At 40.9% G+C, this 13,626-nt stretch overlaps 1 pseudogene; it reads left to right on the plus strand.

Annotated features, from left to right (window-relative positions):
* The first annotated feature begins 3,306 nt into the window (after positions 1–3,306).
* Positions 3,307–5,111, plus strand: LOC140724589 (general transcription factor II-I repeat domain-containing protein 2-like; annotated as a pseudogene).
* Positions 5,112–13,626: the final 8,515 nt, after the last annotated feature.

The raw sequence follows: 13,626 nt of genomic DNA on the forward strand, positions 1-13,626 counted from the left end.
CTTATTCATGAAAAACACCATGACAAGCATCATATCTTATCGTTAGTGTGTACAGTCCTACACAGGTCTTAGTCCGTATGTTGCCATCAACAACCACAAGTTCATGCCAATTTTTGGGTTAAATTCTTGCATGCTTCCCCCCTAAAGAATCTTGTTTAAAATGAGAGGCAATATCAGGCCTGAGGGTGTAAAAAAGGGTAACGTATGTGAAGATCAAAATAAACCCTAACCACAAAATGAGGAGGCAAAATGTCTGCAAAAGCATGTTCCCATATTTGGTTGGCTCAAACAAAGATTAATAACAATACCATAAGGTTTGAAACATTCCAAAATACCCTAAGACTTTTAGCAATGCAGAATAACAGAAAACCAGATGTTAAGAAACTTAAATGATCTTCTAAAAATAAAGTAACGTAAATAAACAAAATTAACAATCTAATATAGACTGAACATATAACTGAAAAATCTATTTAAGCTAATAATTCATTTGAATACTATTTTTACACTAAGAACATCTGAAACAGAGCCATATGGCCCCTGATTCTGCTTCACCACTATTCACTGACTGTTAGAGATCATATCAGATTTCAGCTCTACCTCCCTATCTATCTCAACCTTTTCAGGGAACTATGGACTTGAACCCTAAGGTCCCGCTGCTCATGAACAGTTATAGGTCATTGAGTAAGACATCTAGGATGTTTATGTGAGAATGCTGTTCTTGGACTACAGTTCAGCATTCAACACCATAATTCCCTCCAGGCTTGACAAGAAGCTCAGAGACCTCGAACTTCACCCTGACTTGTGTAGCTGGATCCTGGACTTCCTGTCAGATCGCCGGCAGGTGGTAAGAGTGCGCTCCCTCACCCCTGCCCCTCTAACCCGCAACACTGGTGCCCCCAGGGCTGTGTATTAAGCCCCCTCCTTTACTCTCTGTATATCCATGACTGTGTCACCACCCACAACTCCAATCTGCTAATTAAATTTGCTGATGACACTACACTGATTGGCCTTATCTCAAATAATAATGAGGTGGCCTACAGAGAAGAAGACATCACCCTGACACAGTGGTGTCAAGTAAACAACGTCTCCCTCAATGTCACAAAAACAAAGGATCTTGTTGTGGACTACAGGAGGAGTGAAGACTGGCTAACCCATATTGACATCAATGGATCTGGGGTTGAAAGGGTGAACAGCTTTAAACTCCCCGGCATAAGCATCACTGAGGATCTCACGTGGTCTGTACATACAGACTGTGTGGTGAAAAAAGCACAACAGGACCTCTTTCACATCAAGCAGTTGAAGAAGATTGGTGTGGGCTTCAGAATCCTAAAAACTTTCTATAGGGGCATGATTGTGAGCATCCTGACTGGCTGCATCACTGCCTGGTATGGAACTGTACCTCCCTAATCACAGGGCTCTGCAGAGAGTGGTGCGGACAGCCAAGTTGAAGTAATGAAATATGGATCACAGTTCAATGGTCTGCACTTCATGCGAGATGTGGGTGATCTGGGAGAAATCTAATCTCCTGATTGCTGCATCTGTGAAAAGTACATCTGGGTGCAGACCTTTTTTAAGGAAATGGAGCTATGGTTGGATGAGCTCTGGCTCATCCCCTCAATAACAAGTATGCCATTTTGGATACTGATGAGGGTGATGACCTATCAGAGGAAAGCCAAAGTGGTCAGATCTCTAACACTGAGAATGTCTCTATAACTCAGTACAGATTGGGGGAAGAAAAGGTGAACAGTAGTAATAGAGGATTCATTAGTTAGGGAAACAGACAGAAGGTGCGTGGATGAGAACAAGATTCCCAGATGGGATGTTGCCTCCTAGGAGCCAGGGTCAGGGAAATTTCAGATCAAGTTATGGTATCCTCAAGGGGGAGGGTGAACAGCCAGAGGGCATGGTCCACATATGTACAAATGTCATAGGCAAGAAGGGTGATGAGGTCTTCCAAACTGCGTTCAGGAGTTAGGGGCTAAATTAAAGACCAGGAACTCCAGGATTGTGATCTCAGCATTTCTACCACTGTCACATGCTAGTGAGGCTAGAGATAGGAAGATATTATAGTACAGTTAAATATCTGATTAAGGAGGTGGTGCAGGAGAGAGGGCTTCAGACTCTTGGATCTTTGGCCTCTGAACTGGAGGGAGATTCTGAGTTATATGGTAAGATTGAATAGTTTCAGACATTATTCCCTGGGGCATAGGATATTGAAGGGAAATTTGATAGATGTATACAAAATTCTGAGGGGTATACACAGGGTAAATGCAAGTAGGCTTTTTGCATTGAAGTTGTACGAAACTAAAACTAGAGATCATAAGCTAAGGTTAAAAGGTTGAAATATTTAAGAAGAGCACAAGGGGGTGTGTCTTCACTCAGGGGTGGTGCAAGTGTTGTTTGAGCAATCAGAGGAAGTGTTAGATGTGGCAGATTGCAATAAATAAGAGAAGTTTGGATTGGTACATGGATGGGGGTGTGGTGTATGGAGGGCTTTGGTCCAGGTACGCTTTCATCGGGCTAGGCAGAATAACAGTTCAGACTGGATCGGCTGAAGGGCCTGTTATGTTACTGTATGATAGTGCTCTATGACTCTATTAAATTTCATCGGCAAACCTCCACTTAACGAAATGCTTACAGTATTTTCTGTTTCTATTCCACCACTTCCTGAGCTTAAGCATGCTCCCATTTCTTAGGACCTCAACTACAAATAAAACATAGATTGAACATACACGAGGAAATCTGCAGATGCTGGAAATTCAAACAACAACACACACAAAATGCTGGTGGAACACAGCAGGCCAGGCAGCATCTATAGGGAGAAGCACTGTTGACGTTTTGGGCCGAGACCCTTCGACAGGGTCCTGACAAAGGGTCTCGGCCCGAAACGTCAACAGTGCTTCTCCCTATAGATCATATATGTCAAACTCAAGGCCCGCGGGCCAAATCCGGCCTGCGGTGGAATTATCTTTGGACCGCGAGATAATATCTAATTACTATTAAAGCTGGCCCCAGTAATCGAAGCGCCTATGGCGTATGAAATGGCTAATGCTGAGTTTATTCAGGTACCAGGTTTTCAGGGTTTTTAGTATTTATTCGGTTTCCCTGGTTTATTTCCTGAATATCATTAATGAATAATTTTTTTTTCTATTAGAGCTGGCCTGCCGGTATATTGCATGCACCACTAATACTACAAATCCCATAATGCACTGCCAGTGCATTGCTCGCGCTTGCCTTACTCTCTCATCAGCATCCTTATGGCGCTAGACACGTGTTGTCAACTTTCAGCTATCCCTCACCCCAAAAATGGCTGAACGAAAGGTGGACTTTGAAAACAGGGGTTTTCAAGGCAGGTGGGAGGCAGAGTATATGTTTGCAGATATAAAGGGCAAACCTGTTTGTCTTGTGTGCGGAGACGGTGTGGCTGTAATTAAAGAATATAACGTAAGACGACACTATGAAACGAAACACCACGACAAATACAAGCATCTGGACAGAAACAGAAGCTCCAGAAGGTAGAAGAGTTGAAAAGAAGTCTAGCGTCATAGACTATGTTCACAAAAGCCAGAACACAAAGTGAGGCTGCTGTAAAGGCTAGTTTTATTGTGGCAGCAGAGATCGCTAAATCAGCCTGGCCCTTTACCGAGGAAGAATTTGTTAAGAACTGCATGATGAAAGTTTGCGACGTCATGTGCCCAGATAAAAGGCAAGCATTTTCAAATATGAGCCTGAGCAGAAACACCGTTGCTGACTGTGTACGTGAGTTTGCCACCAATCTACAACAACAGCTGGTGGGGAAGGGAAGAGATTTCATCGCCTATTCCCTTGCTGTGGATGAGAGCAGGGACACTTCTGATACTGCCCAATTGTCAATTTTCATTCGTGGAGTGGACTCAAGTCTGTGTGTAACAGAGGAACTTTTGGGATTAAGATCAATGCATGGCACAACTACTGGAAAAGATCTCTTTGAAGAGGTATCCAGATGTGTAAATATAATGAGGCTGCCTTGGGATAAACTTGTGGGACTGCCGACAGATGGAGCGCCCGCGATGTGCGGTCAAAAGAGTGGATTGGTGGGCAGGATCCGGGAGAAGATGTGGGAGGAAAACGGCACAGGTGAGCTGACAGCTTATCACTGCATCATACACCAGGAATCGTTGTGTGGCAAAGCCTTGAAAATGGAACATATAATGAGCACCATAACACGAGCAGTTAACTTCATAAGAGCCAAAGGTTTGAATCACCGCGAGTTCAAGTTGTTTCTGAAGGAGTTGGGCTCAGAATATAATGATTTGCCCTATCACACAGAGGTGCGATGGTTAAGCCAAGGAAAAGTGCTGAAAAGATGTTTCGAGTTGCGTGAGGAGATCTGTCAGTTCATGGAAAGCAAAGGGAAAGACACAACAGAGCTCCAGGATAAAAAGTTGCTTTGTGAAATGGCGTTTCTGTGTGACATCACGAGCCATCTCAATGCGCTCAACCTGCAGCTTCAGGGGCGGGGTCGTGTGATCACAGACATGTACGCTGCAGTGAGGGCTTTTAAAACCAAGCTGCGCCTGTGGGAGACGCAGATGCAGCAAGAAAACTTGAGCCATTTTCCGTGTTGCCAAACTATGAAAGAGCAGGTTTCTACCGCAGTGTTCCCACGTGCAAAGTTTGCTGAAAAACTTAGCATACTTGGTGCCGACGTCACACGGCGATTTGCCGACTTTGAAGCCCAGAAAAGCAGGTTTGAACTGCTCAGTAATCCATTTGCAACTGACATGGAAAGCGCACCAACCAACATACAAATGGAGCTGATTGAACTCCAATGTAGTGACACACTCAAGGCAAAGTATGACTCGGTGGGCGCTGCACAGTTTCTACGTTTCATTCCCGACACAATGCCCCAGCTGCATACCCAAGCTGCTCAAATGCTCTCTATGTTTGGCAGCACATATCTGTGTGAACAACTGTTCTCTTTGATGAAGATAAACAAAACATCACACAGGAGTCGTCTTTCTGATGAACACTTTCACTCAATTCTGAGGATTTCCTCAGCTCAGAGCCTAACTCCAAACATTGATGAACTTGCATCCAAGATGAGATACCAAGTATCTGGCTTAGACTAGTGTGAATCACAGAGTGTTGGCCTGTGGAAAAATGTTTTCATTAGAAATTACTCCGGAAAAGCTGCAGATAAAGCCATAAGAAATAAATGCAACTGATTTTTTATTTACTTAATGTTCAATGTTGTTTTTGTAGGTAATAACCTAAGCTTTGTTAGTTCCAGGTTAATATGTGTAATAAATTCATTTCAATAAGTTTTGCAATAAATGCTGAACCAGTCCGGCCCTCGACTTGTACCGATTTTTAAATTTTGGCCCACTGTGTATTTGAGTTTGACACCCCTGCTATAGATGCTGCCTGGCCTGCTGTGTTTCATCAGCATTTTGTGTGTGTTGTTGCATAGATTGAACATAACTAATTTACTTTTTTCTGACTTATTTCTCTGGATGATAATGAGAGTTCCCTCAGCCCAAAACACATGTTGCTAACTAATCTGCTTTTCTTGAAATAGTTTATATAATCACAACTAAGGACCCACAGCATCAGACAGATGGAGAGTTTTTTCAATTTTTATATTTATCAAAATGACACTATCTGCTTTTTGCTGATTATTTTTATTTTACTTTCAAGGTCAATGGGAAACTTAAAATGAAGTGAAAATCTGTGATTTTTCTGTCATAAATTTAGAACTTATGTCATTTGTGATAAACACTGTGGATGTACTGCAGATAACATTCTGGGACTGCAATCTGCATAGTGTAAATTGAGTATGGAAAACTTACTTCATTTTGCTGCATACAGCTTTCTAGAGAAATGCTCAGGCACATACTCTTACCAAACAGCTGGTTAATTTTCAGTGCTATGGATAGCTGGTAGACTTGTGTGAATGCTCCTCTTACTAAGAACATTGAGAAATATGTTCTAACATAGGAATCTGCATACTTTGTAAACGAGTCTGCACTGGGTTATAGTTGTACTATATTTAGCATGAATCCCATGCTCCATGAAACTATCTTCTCAATGTGGTATCACACCTCTTGACTTCAGTGTGCACATATAATAGCTTGTCTGCCTGACTGCTGTTATACATTGCAGCTTTCAGATTGACACGCACTGGGACACGCTTTGTGTTATCTCAAAACAAAATTAGAAAAAGAGCAGAACTTGAAGCTAAATGAAATCTCTTCCTTGGACTCAACATTACATTAATGTATCTCTCAACCTCTGTGGAATTGTGCCAAATTAAGTTAAAAGGAATGAATTATTCCTGTTCTTGTACTAACAAAAGTGATGTCCTTATCAGTTCTACACTGCATAAGGGCCAACTCTTCCTTTGTGAAATATTTTAATTTGTGCCTCTCTCATAGGTTCCTATATATAGATTCACCAAAGATTGTTTTTAAAACTAGCTTTCAACACAAGGTATCTGTAATATTATCTTAATTGCATCTCTTCTGGCTTTCAAGATTTATGAGCAATGTTTCAGTGAATCTCATTGTAGCCTATTCCCTCTGAAATGATGTTATGTAATATCTCTTATTTTAAATTGTTCTGTGAGAGAGTCATAAAGGGAAAGAATTATTAAAGGGTCCATGCAGCTAATTAACTTTCCATGTAACTAATTTCTGAATAGTTAAACAACACCATAGGTTTGATTTCAGAAAATTTAGAATAAAACAAAATGTTGCAATTTGAAATAAGAACTGAAAATGGTAAAAATACTTAATAATTAAGGCAGGATCAATGGAGAGAGAAAGAGAATTCATGACTCAGTATTACCCACTTAAAAAAATTATTCTAAGAATAAACTTGGATTGACCTATAGGAATCCATGAGAGTGTTACAAATGAACAATTCCACTTTTCATTTTGTCTTTAGCGAAGGAAGAGTAGGTCAATGCACAGTAGGCCAAGGGTAGTCATAGCCGAAGGGTGGTAGTGGGGACAAGCTCCCATTGCTAAACAAATGCTCTTCATGGTGTATGTCTCAAACAGCCTCTGACAACCAAGTCCAACTCCTGGCCTTCACGTGTGGCACAGTTTTTATGCCCAGCGGAGCATAAAAACAGGAGAAGGGGCAAAGGCGGACCACTGGCACCGTAAAATCATTTGCTCCAGGCAAATGGGGCTCGTTAACCACGGATAGTTGCTCATCTAGGAGAGGGAGAACTCCGATTTCAAACCTCCGCTGCCTCGCGGCTATACCCGCTCACGGGAAAGGCTTCGGGAGTAAACACCGAGGAAAAATCCGGAGTCGGAGTCGCAAAGGTGGCTGACTGCTGCACTCAGCACTGGCACGGCAACTCCTGCGATGCTGCAGGCACCAAACTGTATCGACTTTCATCGTTCCTTTGGACCTGTCATCAGCATGGAGAGGGGGGTCCCACTGCATGGGAAACAGACAGATCTCCATATCAACTCTGCCCTGGCTTGCGCCCTGGAGAAACCCCTCCCAGTGACTACCAGAGGCGCAGTACCCATGACGGCCATGACCGACAGAGGTCACACAAGGATATCCTTTCAATATGTATAAAACTGACACACTTTGTTTCTTTTACCTTCATTCCATGCAGCTCCTTAGAGGTTGATGGATAAATTACAATAGGGGTTCCTCTCATCATTGTTGAGAACCTACGCAATGTTTGGACGCTGTAAAGCAAGGCTTTTAATACCCAAATATCATACCACTCAAAATGCATATAGAAAACTCACCCTTCACAGCACCTGTGGGGAAATACTGGCAGTTCAGTATGGGTGAAGTTGATGAGGATTCTATTGGCACTTTTCTGACGGAAGTATAACTTCTAATTCTCTTCTTACAGATGTTACCTGACTTTTAGCAGGTTACATTTTTGAAAGACAATATGATAGAATTGGCTGGGATTGTTGTTCATAGTTATTTTGGGCTTGAGAAGGGTGGAAAGGACAAGGCCATGACCAATGACTATGTGCGTACATATGTCCTTGTGCATGCCAATGTGTGTGTTTCTGTGCATTGGAAGGATCAAATTGGAGAAAGTCAATTTTGATGACATCAGAAAGGACCTGACAGATGTGGATTGGGTTAGGTTGTCTTCTAGCAAATGGACGCTAGAAGTGAGAGGCCATCAAATGTGAACTATTAAAAGCATAGAGTTTGTATGTTCTTGTTAGAACAAAAGGCACTGTGAACAGGTTTAGGGAACTCTGGTTTTCAAGGGATATGGAGGCCCTGGTTAAGAAGAAGAAGGAGAAGCATGGAATGAATGAGGTTCTTAAGGAGAAAAAGAAATGCAGGAGAACATTTCAAGTCTAAAAAAAAGCATGAGGTTTCTCAGATAGACAAAAGTGAATTAGAATCCCAAGGGCTTCTACAGACAAACCAAGAGTGAAAGGGCAAAATAGGTCCATCTCAAAGGACAGAACAGTGAGTGTATATTCTTCTGAAAGCTCGAACAGGAAAAGAAAAACCATGGACACTTGGTGGCCACTTGTGAAGATGATCATCAAGATGACGGCAATGTTCTGTACTTCTTTGCTTCCATTCTCAAAAACTTCTATTGTTGTACCATGGACGGCATTCTGACAGGTTGCATTGCTGTCTGGTATGGAGGGGCTACTGCACAGGACCGAAAGTAGCTGCAGAAGGTTGTAAATCTAGTCAGCTCTATCTTGGGCACTAACCTACAAAGTACCCAGGACATTTTTAGGGAGTATTAAGGATCTCCAGCACCCAGGACATGCCCTTTTCTTACTGTTAGAATTAGGTAGGAGGTACAGCAGTCTAAAGGCACATACTCAGCGATTCATGAACAGCTTCTTCCCCTCTACCATCTAATTCCTAAATGGACATAGAAGCTTTGGACACTACCTCACTTTTTAAAAAAATATACAGTATTTCTGTATTTGCACATTTTAAAAAATCTGTTCAATACACGTAATTGATTTACTTGTTTATTTATTGTTATGTTTTATTTTATTTATTTTTTATTTTTTCTCTTTCTGCAAGATTATGTATTGCATTGAACTGCTGCTGCAAAGTTAAAAAATTCACGTTACCTGCCAGTGATAATAAACCTGATTCTGATTCTGACTTGCTCAGTGTGACCCATCAGACTCACTCCATCTAGGACTCCAAGATAAACTGGAAGACATCCCAGGTAATTACTAAGGGAGTAAAGCAGGGAACAGACCACATCTATTCCAAATGTAGCAGCCCTGAGAACACATTGTAACTAATAGCTAAGCTCCTACCAGTTTCTACAGATACAATTTTTGTTTGACCTTTCCAATCTGCCCCAGCCTACTCTTGTTACGCGCCTCAGCCCCAAACCAGATCTCCAGCACCTTCAGGTGCTCAGATCTTGATAGTGAAGGGGATGTTGGATTGATCAAGCCCTTTACCAGCACATGGTGCATAGCATCTATGCCTTGATGATTTAAGTGCTGTGCACGTGCTTCGTAAGTGCTGTGAGCATACCAGCCTCCAACACGTACCTTTTCATACAGGGAGATGCACATTGCAGCTACTCACTGGATTGAAAGGAAATCTCTCTCACATTCCCACCTTTTACTCATCATAAATTATGGCCTCTGGTAATAGACACCAATGTTCTTGCTATCTACCCTAATTTCGCCTCCACCTGATCCACTTCCATCACCTCTGCTAAAAGGAAAACAAATTTAGTCTATTAATTCTCATAACTGTAACATTCCATCCCAGAAATTTCTCTGTGCACACTTTAGTGTAAATCTCATCTTCCATATGGTTTAGTGACCAAAATGGCACAAAATATTCCAGATATGATCTAACCAATGCATTACTGAGACTTTCTTGATCTTATGCTCTATGCTTCAGTTAACTTCCTATCCATTAGTGCTGCCACATTTAAGGAATGTTAAACTTTTACAATAAACTCAATTTGTTTTTTAATACTCCCCTGGAGCCCTATCAGTGATAATACCCTGCCAGTAAATTCCTAAACTTGCTGATTGCCCCATATGCTACTGTTTGCAATTACCTGCTGAACACATGCTTTTGGCATGGTAGAAATCTCAGAGAAATCAAGCTCATGACAACGTGGAACATTTTCTGCCAAATTTCTCACATGTACTCCTCATTCATATTTATTGTATTGCGCTTTCTCTCTCCCTCGCTTTTGTTCTCACTATCTTCTTATTTCGATCACAGTAGGCAGAGAATCTGTTCCCAGGCATCTGCCACTGCTGCTGTTGCTGTAAGCACAAGAAGACACACACCAGGAAATGCTGTCCCAGCCTTCGGGTTGAACCGACTGAAACATGTTCCTGCAATCACACTATTTCAAACAGCTAGCATGAAAGAATCCTTTCTGTCACATATTGCTGAATGTTTCTTATACTTGTCAGTAATGTTCATTATAGGTAGAAAAATCTCAAACGAAACTTCATTTCTCCCTGACTCTGTGCAAGGACAGCTCATCACAACATGGCAAATAGAAGTCTGACCTTCTAAGTTTTGTCTTTCAACTCCTAAAGAGAAGAAAGCATTTGAAATCCTTTAAAGCATATTTGATGAAACACAATTAATGTGTGATTTAATTGAATTTTGAGCTAAGCAACTTCACTGATAATCAATTAAATCATTGTCTTTAAGGAAGTGTAAATTAATACCTTAGCTCATTGGATCAAGTTCATATTGAACTGTTCAGTATATGGTAGAATTTTCTTTGTGTTCATGAAGTTTAGTACTTATTCTGCAAACCCATTTGCATTGGCCTAATTAAAACATTAACCATGTAGAAGTTTACTTTGGGTATTTAACAGTTCTATTTAACACAGGATATTTCTAGATGATGTGACTGGAATGCTAAATGTATAACTGAGACACTGAGCACAGTGTATATGTCTTGGTTCAGTTGCTCACTGAATACAGTCCAGATTCCAAACAGTGTTGATCACCCAAGCAAGCCATCAACACAAATTGCAGCATTGACAAAATGTCACAAAATTTAGGTGGTTATTGATAAAATAAGTAATGAGTTGAACTCAGCAATGAAGATGGACATTTTCCTTCTGTAACTCATGAAAAGGAAGCTTTAGGATTTTGACCCAGAGATGATGATGGAACAGCAATATGTTTCCCAAGTGCATGTGTGGTTAAATCTAGACTCTTATTCTCTTGGATTATGCTTGAACATACTGAGGTAATCTCTTTGTGTTGTTGTGTTCACCAGATGCCTATATCGTACTGCAGGTATTATTAGATACAAGCATGTATTGTTGCTTTAAAGCTGCTGCTTCACTGAAGATAGCTTTATGTGATTGAGTGTTCTCTGAATTACAATAATTGCTTGCAGAAGCTTGCACAGCCAGTCTGCTGAGACTCATGCAATAAACAGTCATCCTCTAGGAGCCCCTGAGTCTGTAGGTCTGTTCGCTTTCTCAACAATAAGGAACTCTAAACACCACAGTGTAATGGCTTGGAAAAAGGAATAGAGTCACTTCTTCAGCATGGTGTGTATTTCCAACTGCTAAAAGCACAGGCAGAAAGAGTTTGCAAATAAGATGAACATGCTATAATAACTTTTCTCACCTTGAGGTTAGTCATATAAATAGATCTTCAAATTTACTAGCTGTTGTACAGGTTATTCTACCAGTAAGTGGTTTCATTCAACTGCCTGAGTGTAATTCTGACTCATTTTGTTTTGTTTTATGTGTGTCTGATACCACATAGATTCTCAAAAGACTTTCATCAGTTATGTTTTGTTTCATGCAATAGGCATAGCGAGTTTTTTGAAATACACCCTATTTGAGGAGGTCTGAAAAAGACCTCACCACCCTATCATACTATGACGAACAACCCATAAAATTCTGAAGGTAAATTGTAAGTTTATTTAATGGCACTGAAAAATCTGAAGGACATTATGGTGAGTGCCTGTTTAGAAGCAGCCTCTTAGGTGGATGCCATTATATTCATGGCAATGCTGAAAGACAGTAAGTAACAGTAAGTCATGATCATAACCTTCCTATAGACACATCTGGTCAGAGATATTAAGGACTGCCTTCATTACAGCCCAATCAGCAAAGAGTCGCATTCTAAGCAGTTCTGTAAGCTGTGATGATAACAATTAACAATATGGACCACTGGCCTAGCATAGCATTGGTAGAGCATGTCAACCGTTACTTAAACTCCATTTTGTCAGGCACCATTTATGGAGAGGAATAAGCCATTGATGTTTCGTGCTGAGACTCTTCATCAATCCTGATGCAAGGTCTCAGCCTGAAACGCAGCCTGTTTATTCTTCTCCACAGACGTGGCCTAACCTGCAGAGTTCCTATAGCACTTTGTGTATGCTCAAGATTTCCAGCATCTGCAGAATTTTCTTGCACTTAGGCTCCACTTTACTTAGCTGAAAGGGTAATCCTATTTGAAGTCATCTCACACAACACCTTTTTTACTCAGCTGCTATCAAGCATGTTTGAAATGCAGGTTTGCTTGGTTATTTAATTATGGACTCATGTTAAATTGAAAAATACATTAAGTGACAATTATCTCAACCTATCCAATTTTTCCTTATAAGTACAGTCCTTTATTTCATGCCACATCCTGCTAAATCTCTTCAACGCTTCTAGGCAGCACGGTAGCACAGCGGTTAGCGTTGTGTTTTACAGTGCTACCAACCCGGCTTCAATTCCCACTGCTTTCTGTAAGGAGTTTGCATGCTCTGTCCGTGATTGTGTGCGTCTCCTCCACATGCTTGTGTTTCCTTCCGCATCCCAACGACTTACAGGTTAGTAGCTTAATCGGATTGTGTGGGTTTGTTGGGCTGTAAAGGAAAACTCTGCTGTATTTAAAACTTAGAAAAATAATTAAATTAAAAGAATTAATATTGCTAATGCATCTTTTTTGTAGTGTGGTAACTAGACTGACCTCAATATTTTAAGTGCAGCTTAAGCAATGTTTTGTACAGCTGCAACATGATGTCTCAACTCTTCTACTCAATACCTCAGACCGTGAAAACAAGAAGTTCAAATGCCATTTTCAATACCCTGTCCACCTGTGTTGCCACTATCAAGGAGCAATGGATTGCACTGCAAGGGGTCTTTGTATATCATAGTTCCTAAGATTCCTTCAATTTACTCTATGTGTCCGAATAGAATTTGACCTGCCAAAGCACATTATCTTACACTGGTTTGGGTTAAATTCCACAGATCTAGTGATTTGGTGTAAACCTGGCAAAAGAAGTTTCATGTGAGTAACTGTGAAGTCATACACTGGTAAGAGATACCAAAAGGCAGATTTTTATTGAAATGTTGAGAAACCACAAATGAGTGAAGTTCAGAGAGATTTATGTACTCGAGTACATAAATCACAAATGGTTAGCAGTCACGTCCAATAAGTAGTTAAAAATGCCAACTACATGCTTGGTCCTTTTGCAAGGGGGTTGGAGTTTAGGAAAAGGGAGGTTTTGTAAAAGTGCTCAGTTCTGGGTTCCGTACTAAAAAGGATGGGGTAGTATTAAAGGCAGTCAAAGGAGATTCACCGGGCTCAATCATGGGTTGAAGGCTTAGATATTTTAGGTCAGTATTGATTGTGGGCTCTTCTGTTTCAAGAATG

This window comes from Hemitrygon akajei, chromosome 3 (assembly GCF_048418815.1).
Source record: "Hemitrygon akajei chromosome 3, sHemAka1.3, whole genome shotgun sequence".
NCBI classification, from domain to species: domain Eukaryota; kingdom Metazoa; phylum Chordata; class Chondrichthyes; order Myliobatiformes; family Dasyatidae; genus Hemitrygon; species Hemitrygon akajei.